The 14,866-nt window shown below is 42.3% G+C and overlaps 1 protein-coding gene across 3 annotated transcripts in view; it reads right to left on the reverse strand.

Moving 5' to 3' along the window:
- GABRG3 (gamma-aminobutyric acid type A receptor subunit gamma3) overlaps nucleotides 1-14,866 on the reverse strand; it is a 309,531-nt gene that overhangs the window by 167,982 nt on the left and 126,683 nt on the right. The gene's annotated exons all lie outside the window — the stretch shown is intronic.

The following is a 14,866-nucleotide window of genomic DNA, read 5'->3' on the forward strand; positions in this document are numbered from 1 at the left end:
GAGCCTCCTTTCACACTATCTCATCTAAATCTTGAAACCGATTGGCTGCCATTAAGGCTTACATTCAGACAGCAGATGTGCCCTTGATTGCATTTTCCAGATAAAAGAAACCAGGAGGATCTGCAGGTATGGCACCATCTCTTGGGCACGCCATCATTCAAGGTCTACACTGTGGAGCTTCCATCTCTTTCTTGACCCTGCCATTCCAGATCTTCTGGTTAGGAAAACACGGCATGAAATGGCACACGATGCAGTCCATAATGGAAGAGCAGATCAAGTGCTGGAGTACCCTGGATCTCCTCATAGCACAGCTGTGGCTGGCAGTCAAGAGATTTCTGTCCACTTCACCACAGGCTTATCCAGTGTTGTTGTTTTTTTCTGGAAAAAGAGGTACTGAAACTAACCATGAACACCTCCCTCATTCTCATAGAATGGCAATGGCACCCACCTGAGAAGTGCCACAACTGAGTTCCTGTGAGTTTCCCGTGAAAAAAAGCCCTGGGCTTATCCTGGCATGACCCTTGGGTGGTCAACTGTGTTGCAGTGATGTGTTTGGTGGGACACAGCAGAGCCTGCAGAAGTGGACAGTGCACATCACAAGGTGAACAAAGCATTGTTCCTCTTCATTGCATGGCGGCTTAATTCTTCATCACCCTGCCATCACAAATGGGCACCATGACTTTTTTCAGCAAGGCATGGCCGACTTCTTGAAAGCAACAATGTATATATTGTGAAAATCTCCAGTCTATGCTTCAGGATTGGTTGCTGCAGTAGGTAGGGTTGGTGCTGAGCCTGTCATTGTTTGGGATATTTAATTTAGAGAGGACACCTCCTCCCCCTTTTTGGGATCTTGCGTTATGCCTAGGCCCTGGCTTGGGGAGCAGGCACTCTGCTACTTAAACCCAGGTTGCCAGCTGGAACCCCCAAGCTTCTACATTCACTCAAACACACCTCTCTATCTTCCATTTGGCCAAGCTAGAGTTATTATCAGAGTTTAAGGAGGCATTCCAGTCAGGCAAAAATCCATAGGGAGGATGTGAAGCAAGGCCAAGGAGGGGTGGGACTTGGAAAGAGGTGTGGTCCCAAGGACCACACACACACACACACACACACACACACACAAAGACTTGGAGGGCTGCATTTTACCTCCTGGCCTAAGGTTCCCTGCTCTGGTTTGTGCCACATAATTCTGTGAAGAATTGGTAAAACCATTTGGGGATTTTGGCAAAACAAAGGGAAATGCAGTTCTACTAAAACAAGCCAGAATAGAAGGCTGCAATGTAAAGCATATCCATTTTAATTTAATGAAAAATAAAATCCTAGGAAAACATTTTTCTAATTGCCCTACTACTGTGGTCAATTTCATACGAGTGTGTGCGATTATAAAGTAATTACCATGTAAACATTTCTGGGCCTGCAGACAGGCACTCTGTAGGTGTGGAGAAATAAGCCTAATAATTTGCAAGATGTAACTGCAGATGTTTCCAAGATGTTTAAATTTGTACAGGACGTTAGCGCGACAATGAATTAATATCTCACAAAGGGATAAAATGTACTTAACACTTGAAATGATAACTTGAAGTGATGCACATTATTAACACATTCCTTGACATTTGAGCATAGAACAGTTCCTTTGCCTTCAAAATGAGTGTCGGCATATTCACTCAAACAGTGCTCCCCGGAGACAATTTAGCTTTAGCATGCATATTTCACCTATGCTATTTTCTATAAATGATATTGTTATGGATGTGTGAGTGCCCTGTGTTCCCCTAGATTACTGGGGTTTAATCAGTATTTAGAGAATTGAGGTGAGCTAACAGGTGCTGGATTTAGCAGTGCAAAAATGCAGACTAAGCTTCTTTTCCAGACTACATCATCTCCTGTCAGGGACTGGCTGGATGAGGAAAAGTAGTGGCAGCCAGGTTCAGGAGGCCCCTGAAGGGGAAGGGGATTTTGAACCAGGTTCAGACAGGTGGGAAAGGGAGGAATCTTCGGCAGAGAGTGGGGGTGAAGGAGAGAGGCTTGATGTAGCCAAGGACACTGATAGAGAAGGAGCAGAGGTATTTGAAATATTTGGAAGAAGATAAAAGACTCTCCTGTGATGCACTATTTAATTGGGATCTGCCATTATGCAATAGACTGTGTTGCAGAGATAAATGGTCATAGGGGGAGGCGAGCTCTTAAAGGAAAGGTAAAGGGACCCCTGACCATTAGGTCCAGTCGTGGCCGACTCTGGGGTTGCGGCGCGCATCTCGCTTTATTGGCCGAGGGAGCTGGCGTACAGCTTCCGGGTCATGTGGCCAGCATGACTAAGCCACTTCTGGCGAACCAGAGCAGTGCATGGAAATGCCATTTACCTTCCTGCCAGAGTGGTACCTATTTATCTACTTGCACTTTGATGTGCTTTTGAACTGCTAGGTTGGCAGGAGCAGGGACCAAGCAACGGGAGCTCACCCCATTGTGGGGATTCGAACCACCAACCTTCTGATCAGCAAGTCCTAGGCTCTGTGGTTTAACCCACAGCGCCACCCGCATCCCTGTATATCTGTATTTCAAGTCCGATATGGCAAACCTCCTCTGGAAAGACTAATGTTTGATCCAACCTGTTTGAGAAAATTAATGAGCAAACGCTTAGATTTTATTTCATTGGAACTGAGAGAAGATGGCGTCTGCCACAAGAGAAGGACTTTTGGATTGATTCGGCATAAACACCAGCATGTGAGGACATATTGCTAATAACAGACTTACCAGCTGCAAAAAAAGAGGGGGGAGAGTCACACAAATTTCACCTAGAAGTATATTATTGTTCACTCCAACTCACCTGTGGAAATAACTCAGGGGCTGTGAAAGAAAGAGGGATAACAACAGGAGGACTCAAAGAAGGAACTTTTGTAAACTTAAGGCAGTAGAAACATATGATGATTGGACCCCACTGAACTTGAAGCATGGGAAGCCCCAACAAAAATTTATAATTTGGCAAAATATTTGGATTTTATGATTTGTATTTGTATTTGTATAATTTGGAATATTTAATGTGATTTGATTGGATTGTTAAAATGGAAAACTTAATAACAATTATTATAAAAAAAGAGGAGCAGAGGTTGTGTTTCCTGCTCTGCAATACAGTCCTGTTTCACCTCCTTTCCCTCTTCCTCTCTCAATGCAGGAATGTATGGCTGAGAAAAGACTGAACAATTAAGGAAAGCTGAGTCACAGCAGAAGAATGCAAGACGGGAGTCATAAATAAGGTGAGGAGGTCCAGAACCTCAGCTTCTGCAACTGACTTGCTTATCTGATTCATGTGTGTGTATGCTGACTACCTGATGGTTGAGCAATAAAATTAATTACTGCCAAGTTGCTTGCCTGCTTCCGATTACAGCTTCAGGTAGCAGCCAGGGCTTTTCTGGCAGCCTGACATTGCCTGGGGGTTGAGGGGAAGTTGTTAAGAAGTACAAAGGTTCTGATGGCCAGTCATCAGCACATCAAAGGAAGATCGTGGAGTTTGGGCAAATGGAGGTTGTCACAGTGACAGTGGACAATGATGTAAATGGAAGGGAAAGGTTACAGGGGGCATGATGTCACAGCAGGAAAAAAATGTCCTTTTTACATGAAGCTTGGGTTTTGTTTTTAGCAAAGGTTTTTGGGGAAGAAAAAGGGTGGGGCCAGATGCCATGTGGCCAGAGGGATGGACAAGTTGTGTGGAGGAGACACAGAGATGGCATTTTGGCTGCCTTTTAATCCAATGCTATGCCGTTGTGGGGAGCAAGCCCCTCTTGAAATGTGATGCTAGGACCCTCTTGCCATCCAACCTCAGGTGTAAGTATGTGCAAATAAACCATATTTCATAAAGACACTGCAGCCTCCACTGCGCCTCATTTTTCCCAAAGGAAACACAAACCGTGGTTAGGTGCCAAGACCCCTGAAACCTTGTACCAACCGGCAGAGGTTGGGTTGCCATATTTTAAAAAGTGAAAATCTGGACACAAAATCTCAAAAAAGAAGTTTTTGAGCCAATTTTTTTAAGGAAATTCGTCCAAATCTAGACTTCAGAACATTTCAGTGATTTCCACCTGGACACTGCTTACGACTGCCATATTCTGGCTATGTCCGGGAAATTCTGGATGTATGGCAGCCATAGGTGACTGGTAACAATAGGTTCTATCATCTGTTAATGAATTTCTGTGGTTTTATTAGTGATTTTGTCACTGCGAAGATAAAAAATTGTCAGTTTTTCCTAAGAGCACAATTGGAATGGTGCTTCGTTTATATACTATGATTGTGATGAACACATTGATCTCCTTTTTCTTTACTGATTGGATCTGTGCATGATGCGTGAGCAGCACTTGCAGTGTGCATATGCTGGGACATTTGCCTGTCCCCAGCTTGTTCCTGCATCTGGCAGAGTGAACTATGTGCCCAGAGAAGGCTCAGAGTGATCTGCCCAGACAGCTTACTACTGTCTGCATAAGATAAAAAAGGTAAAAAAGCATCTACCTTTCCCTGTAATATTTCCTATGCTCCTGATCATGCAACCTAAGAGTAAACTAAGCAGCTGCCATGCAAATAGGTCTATGTTGCAGACGTTTTTAGATAAGTTCTGAATTTGTTGTTGATGTTGTTTAGTTGTTTAGTCGTGTCCGACTCTTCATGACCCCATGGACCAGAGCACGCCAGGCCCTCCTGTCTTCCACCGCCTCCCACAGTTTGGTCAAACTCAAGCTGGTAGCTTCAAGAACACTATCCAACTATCTCATCCTCTGTCATCCCCTTCTCCTTGTGCCCTCCATCTTTCCCAACATCAGGGTCTTTTCCAGGGAGTCTTCTCTTCTCATGAGGTGGCCAAAGTATTGGAGCCTCAGCTCCACGATCTGTCCTTCCAGTGAGCACTCAGGGCTGATTTCCTTCAGAATGGATAGGTTTGATCTTCTTGCAGTCCATGGGACTCTCAAGAGTCTCCTCCAGCACCATAATTCAAAAGCATCAATTCTTCGGCGATCAGCCTTCTTTATGGTCCAGCTCTCACTTTCATACATCACTACTGGGAAAACCATAGCTTTAACTATACAGAAAGTTCTGAATAGAGATGTATTAATTGCATTCTTTCATTATTGTTATTATTTAAAATAAGCAATTTGATAACCTCCCTTTTACAGAAGGGCAATGTCTGTATGGCCAGAATGCCATTTCCCTTTCTCCTTTCTGCATTGCTCAACAGCAAAAAGTGGGAGCCGCTTGCAATGTTAAATGGCTGGGTGATTTTGGTCACCAGGAGGCTGTGATAAATGCCATTGCTTCTCATTGTTATTTCAGCAATGGGAAATGAACTGAATACTCCACCGACTTAAATCAAACACCTACGTGCATGCCTCAAAGACCTTTAAATATAATTTTAAGACACAAATGATGACTTTAATATCCTATGCTGAAGAAATAGGTAAGGCAAGACACCCGTGCTACCAAATACAAAGGATGCCATCCAAATAAACAAACTTAAACCATCGCTTTCAATTGGCTTTAAACACACACAACTTTTTCTGGGTTGCATCAGACATATTGTTAAAGCAGCTCCCTTTATGGATTGTTAACAGTTTAGAGCAGGGTTGGGAAGAAGATATATCAGCTTCTACCGGAAGATCTCTGGATGGTTTACAGTAGATCAGCCAGGGTTTTTCCTCAAGTGTTTAACAATAGCGTCAACAAAACAATTTTTCCTACCCAAATTGGGCTGCTGAAATGAAGAAAGCTAAGCCGGAGCGGACTTATGTGTGAAAGGACTGTAAACTCAGTGCAGAACAAATTCCTAGACTCAGAATGTGTACCCTGTTCTTTCATTCTAACAGAATCTGCCTTTCCCACTTGGCTCTGACTGGCAAATCTGGGGATTCAAGAAGGAGGAGGAGGAGGAGGAGGAGGAAAGATCCAAGAAGCCTGATGTCTGTTAAAGAATGGGAAGTAAACATAAGAAAAGCCCTGCTGGATCATGCCACTGGCTCATCTAGTCCATCATCTTGTTCTCACGGTGACCAACCAGATGTCTGTGGGAAACCTGCAAAAAGGTAAACGGTAAATGACCCTGGATGGTTACATCCAGTAAAAGGCGACTACGGGGTTGCGGCGCTCATCTCGCTTTCAGACCGAGGGAGCCGGTGTTTGTCCACAGACAGCTTTCCAGGTCATGTGGCCAGCAGGACTAAACCGCTTCTGGTGCAACAGGATACCATGACAGAAGCCAGAGAACACGGAAACACCGTTTACTTTCCCGTCACATTGGTACCTATTTATCTACTTGCACTGGCGTGCTTTTGAACTGCTAGGTTGGCAGGAGCTGGGACCGAGCAACGGGAGCTCACCCTGTCGTGGGGATTCAAACTGCAGACCTTCTGATTGGCAACCCCAAGAGGTTCAGTGGTTTAGACCACAGCACCACTTGCATCCCCTACAAGAAACCTTCAAGCAGGGCCAGAGCACGAGCCCTCACCTTTCCTCCATTGTTTCCAGCCACAGCATAGGCAACAGATAGGAATAAATGTTTGGGTCTCACAAGAAGCGGGTTCCTGCAAGGATCTGTATTGGGACTAGACATGCTGCATGCAGCCCACTTTCATGGTCCCTTTTTATATGATGCAAAAGTGGCGAAGGAGCATTTTGGATAACTTAAGTTGACATGCAGTACCCATGAGCATCCCCACCTCACAATGCAGCCTTGTTCTGAAGAACATTCTGGGGGGAAATAGCAGCTGCCACTAGTACTTGTCTGCCAATCTCCCCCCATTCTCAAAACGTTCTGAGAGTGTGTACTGGAATTTTCTGGGAATTTAAACCTTTCAGCTGGCGCATCATAGCAGAGCCAAAGAAGTACTAGTTAGTGTTCGATCCTCACTTTCAAAATCCTTCCGCCATCTTTAAAATGTCCAAGGAGAGGGCTCAGTTTGGTGTTTTAATTTTCAGTACCCACTCATGAAATTCAGGCCGAAATGTTGGAAGTCTCTGGGCACAGCAAATTCTAAGCATTATGTTTTCTTCCTGCACTCCCCCAACATTGTGACCAATGTCCTATCATAATTCAGGCTAGCTGCCAATTTCCCCCTCAGGTAAAGCAGGGTTAAGGAGTCAAGGAAACTCACTACTGTGCCAAAATAGGTGATGGGCAAATTAATTATTTGGCCCATCACACAACAGGCTTATATGCTTGTACTATACAGGAAGGGAGCCTGACCCACTGGAGTGGGGCAAATGCCCTTGAATAGGGATGCTGGATGAGTGCGGACAATTTATGTGGTCACACACCACATCTATAAATGCCTCACTTCCCTCTTGACTAAGCTATAAATTTGTCAGCTCTGCACCCCCCCCCCCGGTGGGGCTTGAGGGAAGGAATTAGAAATCATCTAGCTCAGAGGCTTCTCAGATGTCAACAAGTAGCCAGCACAAATAGTAATCATTTTCATCCTGTCACAAATGAGGCTGTTATTATGCTGGGATATAATAATAACTTTGCCTTTAAGCTATACTGTCAAAGGACTCTAATGGACAAAGGAATCTAAATAACTTATGTTGTTGACAATGTTCTCTCTTCATATACTTCATGAAAATCACTGGTAGCTCAAGGAAATGTCTGTTTCTCATCATGAGAGATCCCCCAGCATAAAAATTATCTGCGCCTCTCATTCTTCCTAGCACAGAAGAGTGCAAATCACAACGTTAATAACATTGATTCTCAATAGCAATCGTTGTCAAACAACATGATCCAACACATGCTTAGTAGTAAGTCCCATTGACCTGAATTTGACTTAGTCCCAGGAAAGTAGGTATAGGGTTGCAGCCAAAGGATGAATGCTAGGCTGCTAGGATGAATGTGTATCATGAGCTTCCATGCCTGCTCCATTTGTTAAAGCTCTTTACTTGTCTGCTAAAAAAATGTTCCTGCAGGAAATCAGGTTATTAGTCCAAATATGTGGGAACCTTTTGAGGAACAACCAGATTCTGCATGGTTTTGTGAGATCACAACTGCATTTTCCTTTTCACTTGCTTCCTTGGAGAAGATCCATTTTGCAAAATTCTTCATTTTGATGTCACACTAATACATGTGCCTGTCTAACCCAGTGGTGAAGCTTCATGTTCTGGCACCGGGGGGCGGAGAGCAGGTGGGGGCGGGGCTGGCGCGTGTCCCGGGGGCATGGTGCACATCATGGGGGCATGGTGCGCCGCCCGTAGGGGCGTGGCACCCAGTGTGGGCAGGGGGGGCAGCCGCGATGGCACCCCACTGGGATCGCACTGCCGGGGGCGGTGCGCTCCCCCCACATGCCTCTTCCTCCACTGGTGGTCTAACCTAAGCTATCAAGGTAACTTAAATAATGCATATAGAGTCCAGAGAGAAAAGAAATCCTGATAACACGTTACTCAGAAAACTGAACAAAGCTCGGTGTATAAGCTGAGCAGAAAGGAACAAAGCTGTTTTGTTCTTCTTACTTCAAGCCTTGTACTCAGCAGGGAGACATTCAGCAAAAACATACAGATTGAAGAGTCCCTTAGAACTACACAGCCAATAACAACATGTGTTACAAGTACCTCACTAGAGACATGCCCCACTGCCTGGTTGCTAAGCAATACCTCCACCACTAACCCTCTTGGTCAGCTGACTGACAGAAACTTGAATAAACCCCCAAGTTACAAACTGAATGATCTTTGTTGTTGTACCTCCAACAAGCGAGAATTAAGTGAAGAGAATCTAGTTGGCTTTCTGCCTAAGATTTAAGTAGCTTGCCAAAGTCCTGGATCCTTAGGAACTACGTCAGAGTTTACAGTTTACAGAGTTTACAATTAGATTTCGTATGTTATGGTTATTTTCTCATTTTTTATGTTATGCTATTTATTCATTCAAATATTTATATCCTGCCTTTCTAATGCAGAGGGGCTTACAATAATTGAAGCATCTGTTCCTTACTAAAACATTTGTTATGATAACTTCTGTATTTCGCTTGAGAATTTGAAATTCTTCTGATTCATGTTCAAGAGGTCATGAAAAGCTAAGTATTGATATATTTTCCATCTTACTCTCATTAAATTTAATCCCAGAGCAGGGTACAATGTAACAAGCATAATGAATAAAACATAATAAAAGCACATGATATATAAAATGTATATAATCTTAAAACGACAGCGAGAAGAAGAAATCAGCAAGTCCAAGAGTCCTGGGTAAATAAGTACATTGTTAACTGTTGCCCCAAACCCATAAGGTTCAGTCAAGTTGAATCTGAGAGGCATGGGTTTTCCATAATCAGGGTGTCAGTATCAAGAATGCTCTCTCATGTGTTGCTGAAGAACAAAAACTTGGCAAATGCAGTACAACTGAGAGATACACAATCATGCTATGTAGCTTTAGGCTATTTCAACAGTGGGTGGCAGAAAAGAAGGAGCTAGAAATCTCGAATCTGGATTTATAAATTAGAAAATATGGACCCTTGTTTGAATCAAGAAAACCTGGGCCTTCTTTGAATCTAGAGAAGAGTGCCTAAGGGGTGCCTGTCCTGTTTCCATTACCCCTCGTGGTGTGTGCCCCCCCCCCCATGATCTGATGGTGGCAGTGAAAAATAATGGTTTCACAACCCTGTGAGATGAGAATCTCTTCTTGAGAGTTCCTTCTTGATGAGTTTGTGGGGAAGTTGTGGTGATGAATGAGTTGCTAAGTGGAAAGTGAGAGCAATCTGGTTTCTCTGCTGAGATCAGGTCCCCCCATAGATGACATATCCCAAAATGCAGGCTGTTTTTTTTGATGTAGAAGATAGATTGTGGAGCAATTATCAGCAGATGAGAGGGCAGTACTTCCTTGCTGCTGCTTTGAAAGGCTGAATGTTGAATTTGGTATTGTCTGCTACAGTCCTGACTACAGTGAATGGAAACATTTTGTGCTTGAATTAGGGTGTAGTTTGCAATGGTTATTTCAAAAGGTCAAAAGGTCTCTTGAAATGTCAATGCATAGACTCCCCCCCCCACTTTAATATTTTGCCTGAGCAGCAGTGTCGAAAAATTGATAGTGCCAGAAACCTGTCTGAAAGAGCTGCTTTTAAGTAGATAAAACAGACAGAATGAAATATGGTTCGATGATACATGGTTACTGTTCCTCACATACTAATATTTTATGTATGTTTCCATGTTCTGATTTTTAAAAATTAAACATCTGCTCCTTTCTTCAAAGGCCATCATATTAAGGTGCTCCTATGCACAACAGTAATTTCCAGGATTTACAGTACCAGATTTATGGTATTTCTCTGTTGACTGCTGCAAATGCCTTAAGAGACAAGTGGGGTGAGTTGTGTGTTTGAAACACGTGTGTCTGAAATACTGTGATGTCAACTCAAGAAATGCTGGCTTGCTGGGGTTTTAGAGATGCAGACTTTTTTGGATGCCTCAGCAGCTTCAACCAATTACAATTATATTGTTTCACTCAAGCCTTAACAACAACAACAACCTATTATTTAAACCCCACCCATCTGGCTGGGTTCCCCTAGCCACTCTGAGTGGCTTCCAGCAAAATATTAAAATACAATAATTCATCAAATATTAACAGCTTCCCTAAACAGGGCTGCCTTCAGATGTCTTCTAAAAGTCAGATAGTTGTTTATTTCTTTGACATCTGGTGGGAGGGCATTCCACAGGGTGTGTGCCACTACTGAGAAGGTCCTCTGTCTAGTTCCCTGTAACCTCGCAGTGAGGGAAGTGCCAGAAGGCCCTCAGCGCTGGACCTCAGTGTCCAGGCAGAACGATGGGGGTGGAGATGCTCCAGGTATACTGGGCTATATCAGGTATACAGCTACATCATGAATATTTGAAATGCTTGTGAAGATGAATACTTAAGTCAAGCAATGAACTTTTACCTAATAATTGATAAGAATGTCCTTCAAATAAAATAACCTTTAAGACATTAAATTCACAGAAGATATGGAAAATTAAGATCAGGTATGTAGGACAGCTATAGAAAAAGCAGCATTAAAATATGCTCAGATTCACCACTACTGCTTCTGGAATTTTGCATATAACTTAATTCTTCCTCACTCTTCATCTTCTAACCCATGAGGGCTCATTACTCAGTCCCCAAAATGGGCAAAATGTTTGATGTTGTATTGTGTTTTCATTTGTTGGAAGCGGTCCAGATTGGTTGGCGTAACCCAGTCAGATGGACAGCATCTAAATAAAAAGCTGTTATTATTGGATGCACATTATCCCAACAGATGGATGATGTTCAGGGACAACTCTCCAACTTGTTCAGCATGGCTGCGCTCACCTTGTAAAAGCACTGTATTTCAATCCACGCAATAGAATTATGGGTCGTATCTAACTCAATCATTTCATCAGTTTGGGGGGAAAGTGCACAGGAGAGTGAGGAGCAGTTCCATTGCAAAAGAAAAAATATTTGTGCTGACGAGTTAGCTGGATACCACCCAGTGTTAATTTATATAAACTATGAAACCACTTTATATGCTTAGACATCTTATCACAGTGCACATCATCTCAATGTGGGAATGGTAGTCTAAGAAAAAGCAAAAAATTGGCATGTCCTGTCCAAGATAAACATTTTATCTCAGGACCAGAATGGAAACTCAAGCAAAGATATGGGATAGTGCTATTCCAAAGAGAAAGGGGGAAAAATCCCATTAATCAACGTGAAAAGAAATTGCATTTGAACATTATCAATGGGGAGAGAATATTTTGGTGAAATTCTCATAGTAGGGTTCCAGAGTTTTTGTTGCACTGCTTAGTTTACCTTCAAGGTGACCAAGAAGTCATTTAAGTAGGAATAGAAGGACCAGCCAGTTGTAGTCCTCTCAGTTTCTCATTTTCCCAGTCTTAAATTCAATTCCGCACATTTCCACAGCAATTTGTGATGTTACTTTTTAAAAAAAAGTTATGAAAATTCATCACTGTTTTGGTGCAAACTTCATTTTGTATGCAGGTTTTTAAAAATTATTATTAAAGTACACATTTTTTTTTGCAAGGATTTTCCCCTAATATAATGCATTTTTGTAGATTGTCACTAACATATTCATTTTTATGCATTCCATCCTTTGAAACATGCATTTTTGCAAACATTGGCTGGCTGGAGAATTGCCCTGTAAAATCCAGATAGTTATGAATTCTGAAGGATAGCTGTGTTTTGTGCATTGTTTAGGAAAGTACAGATTTGGTAGATTTGCCTTTAAAAGTGAACTGAATCAAGTTTCCCCTAGGTGAGTGTTGTTCCTTTCATTCTGCAGACCTTATCTCTGGTGGTCTGCACTCTGCATCCTTCCCAGATTCCCATGCTTCCTGAAAACCCCATCATGTCCTCAGCTGGACTTTGCTGTGCAGGAAGCAGGGATCCCGTCTATCATATGTTTTTCATTTGTTATTATTATTTATTTTAACATGAAGTACTTTAAAATAAATAAATGCAAAAAAAATTTTTAAGGTAAAAGAAAAGTATTTTCTTAAGAACAAGATCCCTCCTGGGCTTCCCTTGCTGCAATTAAAACCCAGGGGAAGATGTGATGAAGTAACTAGTCTCATGTGGGTTTTCAGATCAGGAAGTGCTGGCAGTCAAAGATGTTGCAGAGTGCTAAAGAAATGTGTAAAGGATGGGAAGGAAAATATGCATCACCCATAGCAGGGATAATGAAAGCTCAATCCCGCACCCACTGAAATTACACACATGCACACAATCTAAAGTATCCTGTGAAAAAGGAAGAAAAAGAGATGCCTCTTTTGCAGGTGAAGAAAGTCTTTGAGTGATTGGAGGGCAGGTTTTGGACAAGCACTAGCATGAATTATATTATTACCCTATTACGCAACGATTGTTCTACAAATGATACATTGTGAAGCATTCATTTTAGGTGCTCGAGATGTAGGAGTCTCTCTCTTTTTTTAGTGTGCTCCCAGTGAACTTCACAAACAATTATGAACTGTTTGATGGCTCTAATTCATTAAAGTCCTCCATGTAACCGTTTCAAAACATTAGCACTGGATGATTTGCATTTAACATTTACTGTACAACCAAATCACTATTATTATATTAAAGGCATGGTAATTTATCACAACATAATTAGCAGAAAAGTCATGCATATAAATTAGTCCTATTTTCAGACACCGGGAGAGCCTGAGATCCCGCTGGGTTAGGGAATGCAAATTCTACCGCAAGATGATTTCGCAAGCAATATCTTGCTGACTCCCTACAATTTGTTTAGAAGATCATAAAAGAAGCAAAGTCTGTAACCACGTAGAGCATCCACTCCTTGAGATGGACAACAGTGCAATATTTTACAAGCAAGCATTTGACATTACAGAAGAATGAATTAGCTACCTCATATTCATCGACATGAAATGTTAGCACAGTGAAGTGTTTCAGGTTATTGTATTAGAAATGTAATAATTGCATGAACGTTACCTGGGAGCATCATGGATTACTAGGTGCACCCTGAAGTTGAATGTTGGAAGATTCAGGACAGAAAAAAAGGAAAATGCTTCTCTACACATAACATAAACTACAGAACTTGCCTCCACAGGAGGAAGTGATGGCCACCAATTTAGATAGCTTTTACAAATAATTGGAAAATTATAAATTATAAATTAATTTGGAGATGGTATTTAAGACCAGTTAGATTAAATCAAATAAACAAGGAATATTCAGTGTTACGTTGGAGGGGTTGGCAGGAAACTGGGAATTATGTTCACATGTGGTGGAGGTGTAAGTATGTATTATTATTATTTTGGCAAAGGGTTTTTTAAGGAGAAAACAGAAAGCACTGGGTTAAAGCTGACCGAAAGTGCAGAGGTAGCATTATTATCAATTTACGATGGGGTGGAAGGTTCACAGGCTATGAATTATTATAGCTAGGAAGTGGAAGGGGCAAGCAGAATATAAAATGGAAGAATGGTATAAAGAGGTGTGGGATATAGCTATTAATGATTAATTAACATGTGCCATTAAGGTAAGACGGGGAATATGCAGGAGGAATTATTCTGAGGAGATATGGAAGGCGTTTGTAGAATTTGTACTGTTAAAATGGAAAGGGATCAAACCATTGCAAGAGGTGTTAAAATCTGGGGAGGTTGGATAGTTACAAAGGAATGGTCTTGGTGGTGGGGTGTACATTTTTATTCTTATTTATTTATGATTGTTACTTTGTCAAAAAAGGGGGAGGAAATAATTGGACAAGTCTATAAATGGCTGCTGGCCATGATGGTTATGCTCTGTCTCTATGGTTGAAAGCTGTAATGCTTCTGAATACCAGTTGCTGGAAGCCCCAGGAGGCGAGAGAGCTTTTGTGCTTGAGTCCTGTGAGAACAGGATGGGCTATTGGCCTGATTCAGTAGACTCTTCTTATCTGTTTGAACAGGACCAAAGGGTGTGAGAACTGAATGTGCAATCTGTACCCTGGAAAAAATGAGGAGTAGGAACAACAAGTACACCCCAAGTGTTTTGAGGTGCATGTTTATAGGTCCTAGTTCAGACAAGTCCTCCAACAGGTGGAATTTGGGTGAAATGGCAGGTCAAGAGGAAGCCGTCCAAATCTCTCCTCCACATGTACAGCCTAAACACATTGGGGATACCTGTCCTTGATCAATGTATTTTGGGAATTTGCAATTTTGTTTAAAAATATCCTTCTACCCTTCTTCTCCCTCAGGTCCACTCCCATGCATCGCACCCTAACATGCTTGCGATTGGCCAGAGGGAGACCCAATGTGCCAGATCCAAGGAAGGGGGAGTGAGCCCCACTTCACCATGGTCCCAGCAGAGCCACAATGGACCACTTCTGGTGAGGCACTGCAGGAATGGAAATTCTCTCTAAATATGTTGTCTCCTGCCTCTGAAGATGGTGCCCATCGTAACATA

This window comes from Podarcis cretensis (genome assembly GCF_951804945.1).
Source record: "Podarcis cretensis genome assembly, chromosome: 4".
In the NCBI taxonomy this organism is placed as follows: Eukaryota; Metazoa; Chordata; class Lepidosauria; order Squamata; family Lacertidae; genus Podarcis; species Podarcis cretensis.